Below are 17,055 nucleotides of genomic sequence, written 5' to 3'. Positions count from 1 at the left end.
ACGACAGAGAAGATGTGTAGAACTTATAACCACCAGCCGAATCACAATTTATGGTGTCTCTCCTCCAGACAAGAACTATTACCTCATTATGGACCGAATAACAATATCTACTCTTTAATATGCTTCATATAAATATGATCGCACTGATCCCAAGTCCAGTAATATCTTCTCACCCAGTACAAGCTGCTCAGGCAATAAGCCACCTCAGACACTGCCAAAATCTCATATGATGCCACAATGTGCCCACAAGCTACAACTCGAATGTGATACATAAGGAAATGAACTCTGGAAAGAACTACTCAACCCACGTAACTACTTCAACAACCGAAAGGATGTTATGAACCTTCCTCAGGAAATGAGAAGCAAAACATGCAATAATAGATATGGGAACTGTACTCAATAACACACTGTTACGGCGTGCAACCCGATCCATACATGATACCGTTGCAGCATGCAACCCGATCCTACCATGATACCCGTGGCGGCATACCACCCGATCCAATCAACATATCTGTGGTGGCGTACCACCCGATCCACACATAATAATCTAAGGAAAACACACATCGAGCCGCAATGCTTATACTCACGAAATGCCCGAATATCAACCATAAGCACACCAAGCGCATAATACAAATCCTGGGGAGACGGGTAGCATCATACGCTATCAAACTCAAGCGTGACTAAGGTGCGATATATGATCTGCATCTCGAGAGCCATCCTGCTCACATAATACCACAAACTATACGGGATCTCAATACGAGTGTGAATAATCAAACCACCTCACAACCCACCTGGTATAATATAGATTACACGGAATAGTTGATGACAGAAATAACATCCAAGGCCTGAAGACCCTTTCGGAAACAACGCTATACTGAGATGAGCATATCCGGCGTGATATAGAGCCCACATTCACATTTAGATCCATCCACGGACCTCAAACCGATTCTGATCATACCATGCTTGGCTAAATAGCCTCTCAAGTACCCACACTGACCTATTCACGACACATAAGAACAGTCGTCAAATCCGGAACAAACTTCCACAGTCCACAATCAAACAAACCGAGTGCCCTTCATGCATAAATTCTCACATTAGCGATAATACCACAATCTTCATACTTGGTTTTAAATCTTTAATCAATCCAGTGACTATATGTCACACTTATACAATCTTCCCGTGGGATACACCCCCACGACCTTCCGCACCAGGTAACAATCTGCACCTCCATACCGCATGCCACTCTAATGTTGTAAAGCAAATCAAGAATCTGCAACTCAGTACACAGAGCCTCTTACACAGGACACCGATCTCAGGTGAATACTTAGTACACAGAGCCTCTTACACAGGACACCGATCTCAGGTGACGCTAAAAACAATATCAGCTTACTCTAAACATCTGAATTCTTCCCTGCTCATCCGAGCCCTTGACATTCTTATCGACCTTAACTGCAACCTTGATCCTCAACCTCCAATTCCCATGCCGCTCACTGCACCTAACATACTAGTATGCAAGAGTACAAGAATTTTATCATAACTCCCGAACCACCAATAGGGCACATATTTCATCATATCGAAACCTTCTACTTAGCTCATTCCTAAAGAACCAATGCAACACGCGACTAAATTCTCAAACTGTAGCAAAATACAAACCTCGAGTAGTGGTCTAAACCATCATAATTCTTCCAGGTTCCTTCTACACATAACATGCCATAATACTCGAATGCCCCCAAATAAAATCAATTACGGCGGTCGTCAAGCCTCGCACGTACCACCACAAATCACATGTACAACTCAACACGCTGAAGGAGCTGATCATTGCCATAATCATGCCAATTCAACCATTTCTAACCGAACCCGACTTCTCCTAATTTACTCTGGATCTTCCTTAGAAATAACAACAACTCCTTTATCAATATAAAGAACTCAATCCGCACTCATCCTGAGTGACCCCATTTCACAAGACCACATTATCCCCAAAACCCACAAACCATCTCATACTCTCCTTGTGCGCATATTCGCGTATTCGACTGGTACACCCATTCTAAAAACCCCTATATGAACCCGAAGTTATTTTTTCCCATTCCTCAAATGCCACACTGCAAACCGACGATAACATAGAACATTCCAAGTCTCCTTTTTCATAATCCGCTGCCAAAACTCGGTACTTAACCATACCACAGACTCGAAATCCTTAGGCACCGCACCTTAAATTTTGAACCTACTAGGACCATTGTTGAGAGTCACCCACTCTGACTTGGTCCCGAATATAATCAAACTCCAAGGCTCCACTAGCACATGAACGCCCTCTCAAAGAAGCACTCGGCTAAATCATTTTCCTTATACACTACTTCCACACGAAGCCTAGACTCTGAGTCTTCCCCAAACCTGAACACGACACGATAAGGCCAAATATAGCACACATTCCTCAAATCCTTTGCTCAAATTACCATTGATGTTCTCTTCCCTTAGTCATGGCGACCCATAAATACACTGATAACCAGAAACCGCACTAGTTGACAATTACACAATCCAATCATAGACAGTGGGGCTCTCCCACTTAGCCTGAAGCTACCATTGCATAACCCTAGAACCCACCAAGATCCCTTATCTCCTATTGACATGATCTTGCACAATCAACCCACCAAATTTTCTCGAAATCCTTATGTTAAACATTTCATGAACATTCTAAATCACTAGCCATATTCACATATTCGACCTCTTACTGGATAACCAGTAAAATTCTTCGGAGAAGCTTCATAAACACCACGCAACTGCTAACCTGCTCACAGGAGATATCCCACTTGTGGAAATTCCATGCCGATATCCTCCAACAACGCTGCACCGAGTACAATTACCACAACACCAATAAACCATCCTGAGCCCATGCTCGTTCACAAGCTGTACAAGTCCGTTTACTCCTCATGGACATTAATTAAAGGTGCGACAATATATTCCAATCCAAAGTCATGTTGTATCCTTCTTCATATCATGCAACTCCTTTCCGTCGTATCCAACCCTTCTTCGTATAGAAGCCAATATTCTAAATTAAGTTCATAGACTTAGTCACTGTCCACCATGAGTTCCAAATCACTCTAAACTTTCCGCAACGTGTGTAGCTATCCTACCACAGAACCCATATGCTACTCTGCCACTCTCCCACTTTGGTCAAACCCTCTCCTTTAAGCAACTACCCGACTTTTATTTCTCACACTTGGCCTTCTAGAAATTTAACCACCGCAAGACACCTCTCACATGTTCTTACTCATCCTCCGCTGCCCAGTTGTTACCTTAATTCAAAATCTACCTCTGTAGCACTTGAACCAATCGATCGCTACCATCTTTAATCCTTTTCGAAGATCATCTTCCTTGAGCCCTCAACACCCGGACCACCGATTAGATCCTGAACCACCACACACTACGATCTCTGACAGCCGCTTCCTTGCCAATATTTCACACTACCCTGCCCCGAAGGCAAACTGATGAAGACCATAACATCGGCGAACTTAACACATTCAATCCAGGGCGACGACACCATATCACAGATGAAAATTCCACCATGCTCGAAAATACCAAGTCTCTTTACTCCATCAATCCAACCTGAACATTCTTAGTCTGATTGCTTTTCCTTTGCCGGAAATAAAATACTGGATCTCTGAATCATGCACTGGGTAAACCTCCTTCCAAGTCATTCACTGCTCTGACACATAGACAAGCATCCTACCATTACACAAACATGATGCGATAGCAACGCACGAATCGTCTCAATAATCAATGCCAAGTCTCTAAACCTTAGATAATACTGATACTGAGCTGAAATGACAAAACGACCTTCCACAAGGTGACAACAATAGCCCAAAGCAAATACGTAGGGAGAAATATCCCGCACTATATCTGTAGTACCGTTCGAATTCCTCGATTCCCAATTTATAACAAGTACCTCACGCCGCGTAAGATTGAATGGGAAGGAAATGAAGGCATAAGCCTCACATGGATCAAATCACATGACGAGGAATCAAGAAGGGAAGTGCTCCTAACAGTCCTATAGCCTCTCGAAGATAAGTACGGACGTCTCCGTACCGATCCGCAAGACTCTACTAGACTCTCTAATGACTCGTGAGACCTACTAGTGCTCTAATACCATGTTGTCATGACCAAAAATCCATAAAGGGTCGTGATGGCGCTGGTCACCACTGTCAGGCAAGCCAACAATAAATACTTAATTGGGTTCTCATTTTAATATTTCTGAAATCATATTTTTATTCAATTAAATAGCAAAAGGTGGAATTTACAGAATAAATAATAATATTTTTAACAAATTCAATACATAACAACCCATAATCATCCCAGAACTCGGTGTCACAAGTGCATGAGCATTAACTAGGAATATAAAATAAAATACAATAGCTGTTCGGAATACAAATTGGACAGGAAAAATGTTAGTACTCTGAAAGAGACTCTGCCGGCTGTGGACCGTAGTATAGAATGCAGCTCACATAACTCCCCACCATAACCGCGCCTCTGCGCCCATAAGGCCAATAAACATATGTGTACCTCCACAAGCATGTGCAACAAGTGTAGTATGAATACGTAATTCAAAATGTACCCAGTAAGTATCCCGCCTAACCCCGAAGAAGTAGTAACGAGGGATCGACTTCGACACTTATTATGGGCTATAAATAGGATTTCAATGATATAATTAGGCATATATTACGTAGAATGACTGTAAGCTCAATGTCATGAAATAAGTAAACAATTATTTTGTTCATAAGAAATTTTCAAATTTATTTCCCATTATTTAACAATTTATCTCAGGCCGTGGAGGCAAAATCATTTATTGTAAATTCCAAAGAAATCAAGTTCAATCATGCACAAATCATGCCAATTCGTATGGCCCGCTCAAACATAAATATTTAAACTGTGCACTGCCGAGGGTCGAACGACGCGAACCATAGATACATCTATTTAATCTACCGAGGCGTTCGGCCCGCTCCACAAAAGATAAACATATTCAACAGTCAATCAAGAATTCTTTAAGGAGCAATTATCCAAGGAAATGTCAATTTTCATTTAACGGCCAAGGAAAATGAAGTTTAACCTTTTAAAAATTCATTTACCAAGTTCAATATGATTTAAGTAATTTAAATTAACAATAAGATTATAAATATTACAAGTATAGCATGATCTGGGTCCTAGAGTACCCGGATATAAACATATTAGTAGCTACGCACGGACTCCCGTCACCTCGTGCGTACGTAGCCCCCACAAATAGAAGCACATATTAAATTATTTCACCTATGGGGTTAATTCCCTCTTATAAGGTTAGATAAAAGACTTACCTCGCTCCGAAGTTCCATCACCGACTCTCAAGCCCTTCCAATAACTCAAATTGATGCCCAACGCTCTAAAACTAATTAATAAACGTGCAAATCCATAAATAAACAATCTAGTACTTATTATAATCCAATTTATAATAATTCCTAACTCCGCTTGAAAAGTCGATAAAATCACCCTCGGGCCCACGTGCCTGGATTTTTGAAAATTTTGAATATAAACCTTATCCATAGCACGACGAACTCAAATATATAATTTATTCTCAATTTCATGCCCAAATTTGTGATCAAAATCCAAGAATACCAATTTTTAGGTTTTTCTTCAAAATATCAAATTTTTACAAATTTTCATGTCTAAATCCATATATAATTCGAGTATTTAACTTGCAATAAGTGGAAATCACTTACCTTGACATAGATGATGATGACGGAGCTCCAAAATCGCTCCAAGACCGGCTCCCATGGAGGAAATGAAGTGAAAATGGCCAAAATCCCGTTTTAAAAACAACTCACTGCCCAGAAATCTCTCTTCGCGTTCATGACCCTTTGATCGCATTCGCGAAGGCCAGCTAACCCGCCCCATCGCGTTCACGTACCCCTCTACGTGTTCGCATAGGCCAAATGGCCTTAGGCCCAGCTCCCTCCTTTCCTCTTCGCGTTCACGTCGCCTTAGCCGCGTTCGCGAAGGGTTGCCCAGCTTTTGCCTCACGTTCGCGTCCACTGGCTCGCGTTCGCGAAGGCAAAACCCAACAGCCTCATAAATTCCTCTTCGCGAACGCGGGATTTCCTTCTTCGCGTCCGCGAAGAAGGAAACTAGACACCAGCAATAGCAGTCCAAAATAGCTCCAATTTGGTCTGAAACCACCCCGAAACACACCCGAACCCCCAGGGACCCCGTCCAATCACACAAACCAGTCCCATAACATAACACGGACCTCCTCGAAGCCTCAAATCACATCAAACAACATCGAAATTATGAATCACACCCCAATTAAGGCTTAATGAACTTTAAAAGTTCAAACTTCTATATTCAATGCTGAAACCTACCAAATCACGTCCAATTGACCTCAAATTTTGCACACAAGTCACATTCGACATTATGGACCTATTCTAACTTTCGGAATCGGAATCCGACCCCGATATCAAAAAGTCCACTCCCTGTCAAACTTCTCAAAAACCTTCTAATTTCTAACTTCCGCCAAATGATCCCAAAATGACCTACGAACCTCCGAATCCACTTTCGAACGCGCTCCCAATACCAGAATTACTATACAGAGCTATTCCCAGACTCGGAATCCCAAACAGACGCTGATATCATTGAAATGCACTTCAACTCAAATTTATGAAATTCTTCTAAAATGCCAACCCTCCACAATAGGCGCCGAAACGCTCCCGAGTCATCCAAAACCCGATTCGGACATACGCCTAAGTCCAAAATCATCATACGAACCTGTTGGAACCTTCAAATCCCGATTTCGAGGCCGTCTACTCATATCTCACTCTAGTCAATTTCTTCAGCTTAAATCTTCCGAAATTAGAATTTTCTTTCCAAATCAACTCCGAATTTCTTGAAATTAAATTCTGACCACGCGTACAAGTCTTAATACTTGAAGTGAAGCTGCTCAGGGTCTCAAACCGCTGAATGACGTGCTAGAGGTCAAAACGACCAATCGGGTCATTACATTCTCTCCACCATGCTCGTGGCATGAAGTCTGATCTCGGTCCGATCGGCTAAGCCGTCTCACCCCAATGTATATGGGTGACATGGTACTGTGAAACTACCATGTGCGTAGAATGGCGTCCAATCTCGGCCTGATCGACTATGTCGTCTCACCACAATATCGTGTGGTTCGATGTGGTATTTGCTAGCAATCAATTCATCCCAATTAAGGGGCACTATCTCATCATAATTCTAAGGGGATTGGTCCCCCATTTATCTTCTACACCGGCACGTGTAGTTTTGGGCTTAGACCTTACAACGCACCTTTCTCGGGACATAACGATACTCTGAAAAACATTTCATAGAAATCATTTCATAAAAGCCTTTTTATTTTCATTGTCCCTTGGGACATACACTACATCATGATTCTCATTTTGGCAAATGGCCATATTTCATTTTCATGCTTTCACTTCCTTTACTTGCCATGGGTCATCATAAAACATTAAAGTCATTTAAAACATGGGAAATCATGGCTACACTTACATGCGTTTATGAGAGCTTAAAAATACTTGAAATGTTTCCACAAGGAAGGCATAACAATTTCAATTGAAACATGAATTAAATTCATAGATATTCATTAGCTCAATCACATTTGAAGTATTCTTCAAAGGAAGGCATAAGGATATGTAACACCCCGAAAAATTTTGAAGTATTTAAGTGTACAACCGCATAAAATTTCGCAAATGAATTCAAGGTTTCGTGGTACCGAAGTAGGTATACGTGTTTAAGGATTTTAGAAATTCTTCGCAGCGAGCTTGCGAGCCACGACTCGAACTTTTTGGGTTGAACAATGCACTGGAAAGTAAAAAAAATTTTTTGGCTGAAAAGCGCATTTATGCAGTCCATTATGCGGCCATATAATCACTCTGCGGGCCGCATAATTACCGCAGAAGTGAGGCAGGAGAGGGTTAATCTGGGAGAAATTATGCGGTCGACTATGCGAATGCATAACTATTCTGCGGTGCATTATGCAACTACATAACAGTTATGCGGATCGCATAGTGATCGCAGACTCAGACAGATTTTTTGGTCATTTTGGACACCAATTATGCGACCGATATGCGGTCCACATAACCATTATGCGGTCATATATGCGACCGCAGAACCTGTTCTGGTGCTCTATTTTTGGATTTTTAAAACTCGACCCTACTTCGTTAAATACACGCTTTGGCCATTTCTGAGAAAAAATCTGATGTTTTAGAGAGAATGGATAGTGTTTTAGAGAGAGAGAGAGAGAGGAAACCCTAGGCTAATTACTTATCAAGTCTTGCTTAGATCTTGGAAGATTAACAAGGAAAACCCATCAGATCTTCATCTAAAAGATTGGGATTGCTAGAATTTCCGGAACGTTGTAGTAATTTAAGAAAAGCTCAAAGCAAGGTATGTTGGCTAAACTTTCTCTCTTGGAATTGAATTCCATAATGTTTCCGTAGGTTTCAAAGTATGAGTTACGTATTAAAAGGTTATGGCTTTGAGTCATATTTCAATGAAAGATAGTATGCCAAATTGTGTGAGAAAATCTCAATATTCTTAAGACTCTTAATTGCTCATATGTGTACCTAAAGTCTTGATTTGGAAATGTCTTATTATTGATAATCTATAAAGATGGTTGGAAGTGAAATAAGTTAATTGGGAATATAGAGTGTGACCAACGTGCCAAGAATTTAAGTTATGATTGTGGCTAGTAGTGCAAATGATTTGAGAAGACGCTATAAAGAATACGAAATGAGCCTCGACTCAGTTGTTTAAAAAAAATGACTTCAAAGATAGAATTGCCTAAAAGCTTTTGTACTCAATTCATGCCCATCAGTGGATGCTTTAACTAATGCTTTACTTTATAAATATATCCAGTGTGATTCTATTTGTATATACTCATGTGTTGAAATTGTATATTGTCATTTTTGGGGAAGAGTATTGCAAGAATAAATGGTGTATTGATTGCTTATGATTTTTTATGTGTGTTTATATCGTTGGTTGGTATGCCTCATTCTTTGGGAAGAAACCATTCGTGTTTGAAGTTCCCATTTCAAATGGATTTTAATTATATGATTTCTAAAATATTCTATATGTTGATATTTGATGGTGGTCTTTGAAATTGAAAGAGGTGAAAGTGTGGAATATGAAATACGACCATCGTGCTAGGAATAAAGAATCTTGTGAATGGCCTAATGAGCTAAGGAAATATTATCGTTGTGAGTGACTGAAAATACTAATGATAATTTATACAGTGTGAAATATGTTGAGGTGAGTACAATGGTATTTATGATATTTCTGTTTGCAAATTATATCAAAAATGTTTTTGGGAGCAACATTAGTAAAATCGAGGAAGAGCGGGTCATAAGGCCCATACCTGAAACTACACGTGCCGGTGTAGGGGTGAATTGGGATTATTTTCTTTATTTGGGATGAAATTGGAACCTTTGGAAATTATGATATTATTCCCCTTAATTGGGATAAAACTTGAACTTTTGTGTATTGGAAAAGTCAACCCACACGGCATATGTGGGAAGGCAGCCTAGCTGATTGGGTGGAGATCAGATGCCATATTGCGCATATGGTGGTACTACTCTTGGTAACAACTTTCTTTCACATCATGTCAAACCACATTGTTCATGGGGAGATGGCCTAGTCGATCGGGCGTGATCGGAATCTGTGCTAATAAAGACGATGGTATATCGGTGCTAATGATCTCCCAACCAAAATTGTATATGAAGTTCGTATTTTGAAAATTATTATGTTTTAACTGAACATTTGGATATTGTTGATTATGACTTGCTGTTTCTATGTGTTGCCTTTTCTTATATGGGCATTCTATTTTGAAAGAGGACTTTTAGCTATGCATACTAGTGCTATTCGACAGTACTAATGTCCCTTTTGCTGGGGGCACTGCATCTTTAATGAATGTAGGTGGTTCTACAGCAAGCGGTATTGATCAATGATAGTAGTGAACTCTTTTCAACTGATTTGGTGAGCCCCACTTCATTTCTGGGTCATGTATCTTTTGTTTCTCATGTACTGTGTTTTGAGGTATAGCTGAGGCCTTGTTGCCGACATTTTCATATTACTCTTCCATTGTATTTAGAGGTTCCGTAGACAGGTTGTGGTTGATGTTGGGGAATTGAACTAGAAATGTTGGTATTTGGAAATCATATTTTTCATTAATTCTATAAACTCGTAATATTTTGGAAATTATGAATGAAGCTGCTAATGGGAATAAAAAGAAAGTTGTTAATAAAATCTTTTCAGTGTTTAATTAATGGAATACATCTCCTCTTTATTCACGAATGAGTTTAGGTAGAAGGAAATCTAACAGGCTTGCTCGGCCGAGTTCTCTCGGTTGAGCGCCGGTCGCACTCCCCGAGTTTGGGGCATGACAAGATAGTAATTGAAACAAGACTTGAGCATGTAGACTTTTGATAAATCATTCATTTGAGGCAATTCAACACAATAGAATTGGAACATTGGGCAACCATAGTTTGAGTACATACGGAGATCATGGAATACGATTCTATGGAGGGAGCTTAACCAACATGCCTCAATCGAGCTTCCTTAGGATCACTACAATGTTCCACGACTCTTAGCAACTTCAATCAACATTAACGTAGTTTAATAGAATCACAATTAGTAGGAATTCTCATAATGCAGGTCTTTTATGTATTTCGTCAAACACCTAATATGCATAATTGACTATAAGTTTCTATAATGGTATTTCTTCACCCTACAACCAATTTCCTTGTCAAAAATCAACCCATAATAGTCCTAAAATACCCAACAACTTCTGTTGGCACATGCATGCCTAATCATTTACTTCCAACCCACAAGAATCACATCTCCTAGTCTTCACATATACCCTAATTCAAGATTGAGGGCTTATGGCTTCCAATCACCATCCCATAAGCCCCACATAAAGATCCTACTTATAAACTCATTATAAAACTTTGCATGAGAGCTTAGGGACGAAATCTTACCTTGTTACCAGAAGCCCTTGCAAGTTTTCCCCTTGAATCCCCAAGATTGAGCAAGGAAATTAAAGAGTAAATGTGTTAGAGTTCTCCTCCTCTCTCTCTAGAGTGTACCTCCCTTTAAAAAATAGCCAAAACCCTCGAAAACAGTCTGATTTTTGCCTTCTAAAATAACCCACGAGTTTTTTTTTTTAATAAACTATAGTCGGGTAAAATTTTTCCAAAACTTAACCCTTTGAGTTGGGTCTGCGATCGCAGATTGGAACGTGAAACAGATATGCGGTCCGCGAAATGGTCCTCCAAATTTGAGTTGGACCTGGACAGCTCTGCTGTAGATCCGCGGTCCGCGAAATAGTTCTGCGGTCAACACATTAGACCGCAAAGTTTTCTTCAAAAATTTCTAAGCTGATTCCACGACTGCAACGCATTCTGCTGAATGGCTATGTGGTCCGCATTATCCACCGCCAAATGACCCTCAAAATTAAGTTTCTACTGCCTCGATCCGTGATGGTTCTGCAGTCAGTGGAATCGATTTGCGATCCACATAATTGATTGCATAATTGCCCTTTTCTGCCAATTTTTCTACCTACTCCATGATGCATTGCACAGTCAATAAATTCATACCGCGGCGAGATTATCTACAAACTTCTGAACAAATTAGCTTGACTTGGCACTACAAAACCTTAAATCCTTAGTGAACTTTTACGAGGCCTTACATCCTCCCTCGCTTAGGATCATTCGTCCTCAAATTAGGGTTAGAGTCCGCTATAGACACCCAACACGACTTAGCTCCATATTCACACATCAATAGGTTAGAATTTGACTAACTCCCCGAATTTTCAAAAATTTCAGTAGTTTCTTCTGTTTTTGGGTCTATTCAACTGTCTGAGAGCCACAAAAACCAATTAGAACAACACATCCATAACTCAATGAAGCATCACAATAGATAAATAACACCAATATTAATATTACAAGCATTGCATTGCCAAAAGGGGCAATCCTAACATAAGTTTAGGGCATAGCTCATAAAAGTAAACTTCTAACATTCTTTTAAATACAACTATTTGGTTCTAAAAACAAGTGGTGATATTTTCTTTTCATATCTTCCTCTGCCTCCCAGGTGGCCTCCTCGACTTTTTGGTTTATCCATAGCACTTTGACGGAGGCAATCTCTTTATTCCTCAACTTACGAACTTATCTATCAAGAATGGCAACAGGAACCTCTTCATAGGTAAACTCTTCATTAACTTCAAAACTCTCCACTGGGACGATAAGCGGCAGATCTCCAACCACCTTCTTCAACATAGACACATAAAATATCGGACGCACTAAGGACATCTTTGGAGGTAACTCGAGCCTATAAGTCACATGACCAACCTTCTGCAAGATTCTATAAGGTCCGTTAATTGGATTCAATTTTCAATTCTTCCCAAATCGCATTATGCCTTTCATAGGAAAAATTTCAAGTACACCCAATCATCCTCTTTGAACTCCAAATCCATGTGTCACATATCCGAATAGGACTTCTTGTGACTCTGAGCAATTTTCAACCGTTCCTTTATGATTTTGACCTTCTTCATAGCTTGATACACGAGGTCCAGCCCTATAAATTTCGCTTCTCCGACTTCAAACTTCAAACCAACCAATAAGAGATTGACATCTCCTACCATATAAAGTTTTGAACGATTTCATTTGAATGCTGGCATGATAACTCTTGTTGTAAGAAAATTCTATGAGTGGCAAATGATCATCCTAGCTACCGTTGAAGTCAAGAACACAAGCACACAATATATCCTCAAGTGTCTCTATAGTTAGCTCTGTTTGCCCGTCGGTTTAAGGATGGAAAGTTGTACCAAGATTCACTTGAGTACCCAAGCCTTGCTGAAATTTCTGCTAGAAGTTAGCGGTGAACTGCACCCCTTGACCAGAGATTATGGAAACTAGAGTGCTGTGCAATATAACTATTTCCTTGATATGCAAGCGAGCATAATGTTCTACTATGTTAGTGGCCTTAACAGGAAAGAAGTGTGCTGATTTTGTGATTCGATCCACAATCACCCAAATCGAGTCAAACTTAGAGGAGTTCGAGGTAGATCTACCACAAAGTTCATCTTGATCATTTCACACTTCTATATTGGAATCTCTATATTCTGTTCTAAACCACGTGGCCTATGGTACTCGGCCTTCACTTGCTAGAAATTTGGGCATCTATGTCACACCCCAACCTTGGGAGGTGCAACCGGCACACGACGCCCGAAAGCCCGTGCAGACCAACTTCCATACTTATATCTTTTTAATCATATAACCTGGGACAACAAGGCATCGAAGTAGTAATACCGGAAATTAAAATGTATACGACTGACTGTGAAAGAAACATTAACATTGTAGAACTTCACAAGAACTTCACAACTGTTACCAACACTGTCATAATCAACCATTACATACAACTGAACATTAGTGTTCAAGCCTCTAAGAGTGCCGAGAAAAATATACATATATGTATAACTTGGTTGGGACAGGGCCCTACCGTACCCAAAATGACTGTAACATATACTTCAGTACCTATTGACTTATGAACAACTACTCCGAATAAGTGGAATGCAATAATTGACAGCTTAAATGCACACCCTACTGGGGAGGGACGTCTCCGGTTCTATTTGCACCCGTGGGCATGATCACAACACCCAAAAGAAAAGGACGCCAATACAAAAAATGTACTGAGTACGTAAGACTAAGAGGAAATGTAAATCCAAGACATAACATAAGAGCTATGGATATATGATTTCAACCTGATTATCGAAGACAAGCCATCAGGGGTGTAAATTGTGAAAACCATAAAACTTAAAAGTATGCAATCTTTATAAAATGTTAAGCCACTCATGGAGATTATGCATTAAACATAATAAAATATTACTCAACAACTCTTTGGGACATATCATATATTCATATCGTATCGTACCCGTATCGTAGAAGACTTAGTAAAGTTTATTTCTTCCATTGCATCGTATCCGACCTCAGGAGGTCTCGATTGTACCCAGCCCTAAGAGATCTCGGTTGTACCCAGACACACATGGGCTCGATGGTGTTTTATAACACATCATTCAATACCCGGCCTCATAGAGAGCTCGGTCATACCTAGCCACACAAGGGCTCGGTAGCATCTTACATTATATCTCATCATACCCAACTGATTTGTGGTTGCACAATAGGTGTCGTACCTAGCCTTCTATAGCGCGGCTCGGTAAGGTAAAATAGATACATATATAAAAGTGCAATGCAAGATTCACTACTATAAATTCGCTATTTTTCAACTACCAAAATAGTCGAAAAAGTACCTATTTCGACTGCTTTCCAACTGATTTACAGTAGTCGAAAAAAGTTTCGTCGAAAAAAAAAATCGACTACAGTAGTCGAAAATTTCTGACTACTGTAGTCGGAAAGTTTTTTCCACCAAAAATTCTAAAGGAAGCTATTTTCCGACTGAAGTAGTCAGAAAAGCAACAATTTTTTTTTTTTTTTAAAAAAATATTTCCGACTACTATAGTAGTAATATTATATAAATAATAATTATTTTTTAATTATTTTTATTTTATTTTCTAACCATATTATATAATAGTCGGAATATTTTCCAACCTACTATAGTAGTAATATTATATAATAGTCGGAATATTGAGTTTTCTGGAAATTCTTTGGAAATTTTCCGACTACTATAGTCGAAAATTTACTTTTTCTGGGCACATTTTCCGACTGCAGTAGTCGAAAAACTGGGTTGAATTTTGGCAGAATATTGCCATTTTATTAGCACACCACCTGCCAAATGACCATTCCAACTAAACAACCAATTCAACCAAACAATTCCAACTAAACAACCAATTCAACCAAATAATTCGAACTAAACAAGTTATTCAACCAACCAATTCCAACTAAACAACCAATTCCAACTTCAACAAACAAACATTTAAATCCCATAATATCAAACCAAAATATTAGTTAAAGTCTAAATATTAAATATCAAGTCTAAGTAGCTAATAACACATCGACATTAATATAATAAAGTCTAAACATATATACCACAACATCCAAACCTACCATAAAGTCTAAATATAAAGTCTAAACATGCAAGAATATTAATCAACCATAACTCACTACTACGCATCAGATTTAGTCTCTTCATCATCATAAGAGTAGGGAACGTGATCATGAATTTATCCACTCTAGCAATGTGAGCTTCTGCTGTTTCACACCATTTTGAGAGCAACTCAATTTGCTTTTGCATTGCTTCCATTTCTTCTTGACTTTGCGCAGTAGGAGCATCCGAGAATAATGGCAATGGACAAAAAGAGTAAGGTCGTTGTATTCCAATGCTGTAAACTCTACCTTTCGATACACCACCTGCCACATCTATCCATATTGAAGTCATATCATCAGGTGACGGTTGGACTGGGGGTACCATCATCAGAAGCAGGCTGCGTCTGACACCATTCATCCAAGCTTCTATGATATCCATCCTGAAATCAAAATAATAACGATAATATAAATAAATTAATATCAAAGCAAAATGGAAATAGTCTTACAGTTATGATCTTACATATGTTTCTGATGCACGTGTCTCAATCCATCCTTCTCTTGAACCGTCCTTCTTTCTTTTCTTATGTGTCTCCGCAAAGACCTCAGCATGGACGTTGGTCCCCCTTTTAACTTTTTCTACAAAATTAATAGGATATAGAATTTAGATAAAAGTTCAATTATGTTTAAATAAAACCAAGGAAAATAAAGGTAAAAATTACCAATCTCCGTCGATGCGCAACAAAACTCATAGATCCCCCGGTGTGCAACTAGCCACCCTTTTGAGAGGCTCGGGCTGCATTTGCTCGTTCACTCTTCTTCTTAAATGCATCACTATCCCATATTGCCAAAAAAAGTTATCCACACATCTTCTCTTATCCAATCAGGCTTCTTCCTCTTTTCTCGAGTTTCATACAATTAATCTGCAATCCTTTTTTTGCTTTCTTCTCGAAGACATATTTTATTTCATTGTCATATTATCGCTTCCACACACACTTAGTCTGCAAAATAATTAAATAAAGTAGAGTGAAATTGGGTATTTGATATATAATTTAAAAATAAAGTTTATATGTACCCTTAACTGATTCCACATTGCATCTCTGATATGATATGTAATTTCTTTCCATATACCCCAAGCATCATTGTAAAGTGGCTTAAAAGATTCTGTAACCATATGTGCGACAATATATGGGGGGGGGGGGGGAGGGAACCTACATTAAAATTAACATATGTAAAATGTATATTCAACAAACTAAAAATAAACATAAGGATTACTTACCCATCATGCTCACCTGGAACTATAATCAGCCTACGATATACATCATATTGTGGAGTCTCTCTCTCACTTCGACCCCATGAAACTATTGGTGTAGCACTACCAATGGATAGTGATGTTGGTGTGCCAGAGACTCTAAAATTTAACCTAGATACGCTAGGTGTGCTTGATGACATATATGCAGTTGGAGTCGATGAAGTAGGCACTGCTGAGGAGCTACCTTATTGACTAATATGAAAATCGGGGGAAGAATTTACATTTGGCATGGGCATAAAATTAAGGTTAGAGTCATAGTTCGTGCCAACTGAAGACATAGAAATGTAGATAGGCCCAGGTGGGGGCATAAAAAATGTAGGTTGTAACGAAGTCGACTAAGGATGAAAAGTGTGACAGCTTCGTTAGTTTACTATGCAGAGGCGACTGTAACATACAACTATTTTCAATTTCAAACCCAAAGAAATACTAAAACAGAATATGTATCAGTAGATACCTAGTAGTTCCTCTTGGTCTTACTAATTTTATCTTAATGAAGTCAGAAAATGTTTACATATTTGTTAAGTAGAGTACAATTTTCAACCGACTATAAACAATTATCTTGTTCCATATAAGGCGGAATATGTTAACAAAAGGTTATTAAAGGGTGATAGTTACATTCATTCGCGATATTTCCCCCGCTTCTCAAATAATTAACTATATATT

At 39.1% G+C, this 17,055-nt stretch overlaps 1 long non-coding RNA gene across 1 annotated transcript; it reads right to left on the bottom strand.

Moving 5' to 3' along the window:
- Positions 1-15,311: 15,311 nt before the first annotated feature.
- On the bottom strand, positions 15,312-15,692 carry LOC117279551 (uncharacterized). Its single transcript, XR_004509964.2, has 2 exons — positions 15,604-15,692; positions 15,312-15,523 (listed from the first exon to the last, which is right to left on the bottom strand). It is a non-coding gene; the product is annotated as an uncharacterized lncRNA (long non-coding RNA).
- Positions 15,693-17,055: the final 1,363 nt, after the last annotated feature.

The sequence above is a fragment of the Nicotiana tomentosiformis genome, chromosome 5 (genome assembly GCF_000390325.3).
Source record: "Nicotiana tomentosiformis chromosome 5, ASM39032v3, whole genome shotgun sequence".
In the NCBI taxonomy this organism is placed as follows: domain Eukaryota; kingdom Viridiplantae; phylum Streptophyta; class Magnoliopsida; order Solanales; family Solanaceae; genus Nicotiana; species Nicotiana tomentosiformis.
Note: the sequence above shows the minus strand (reverse complement) of the source record. Positions and strands in the feature narration are given on the sequence as shown.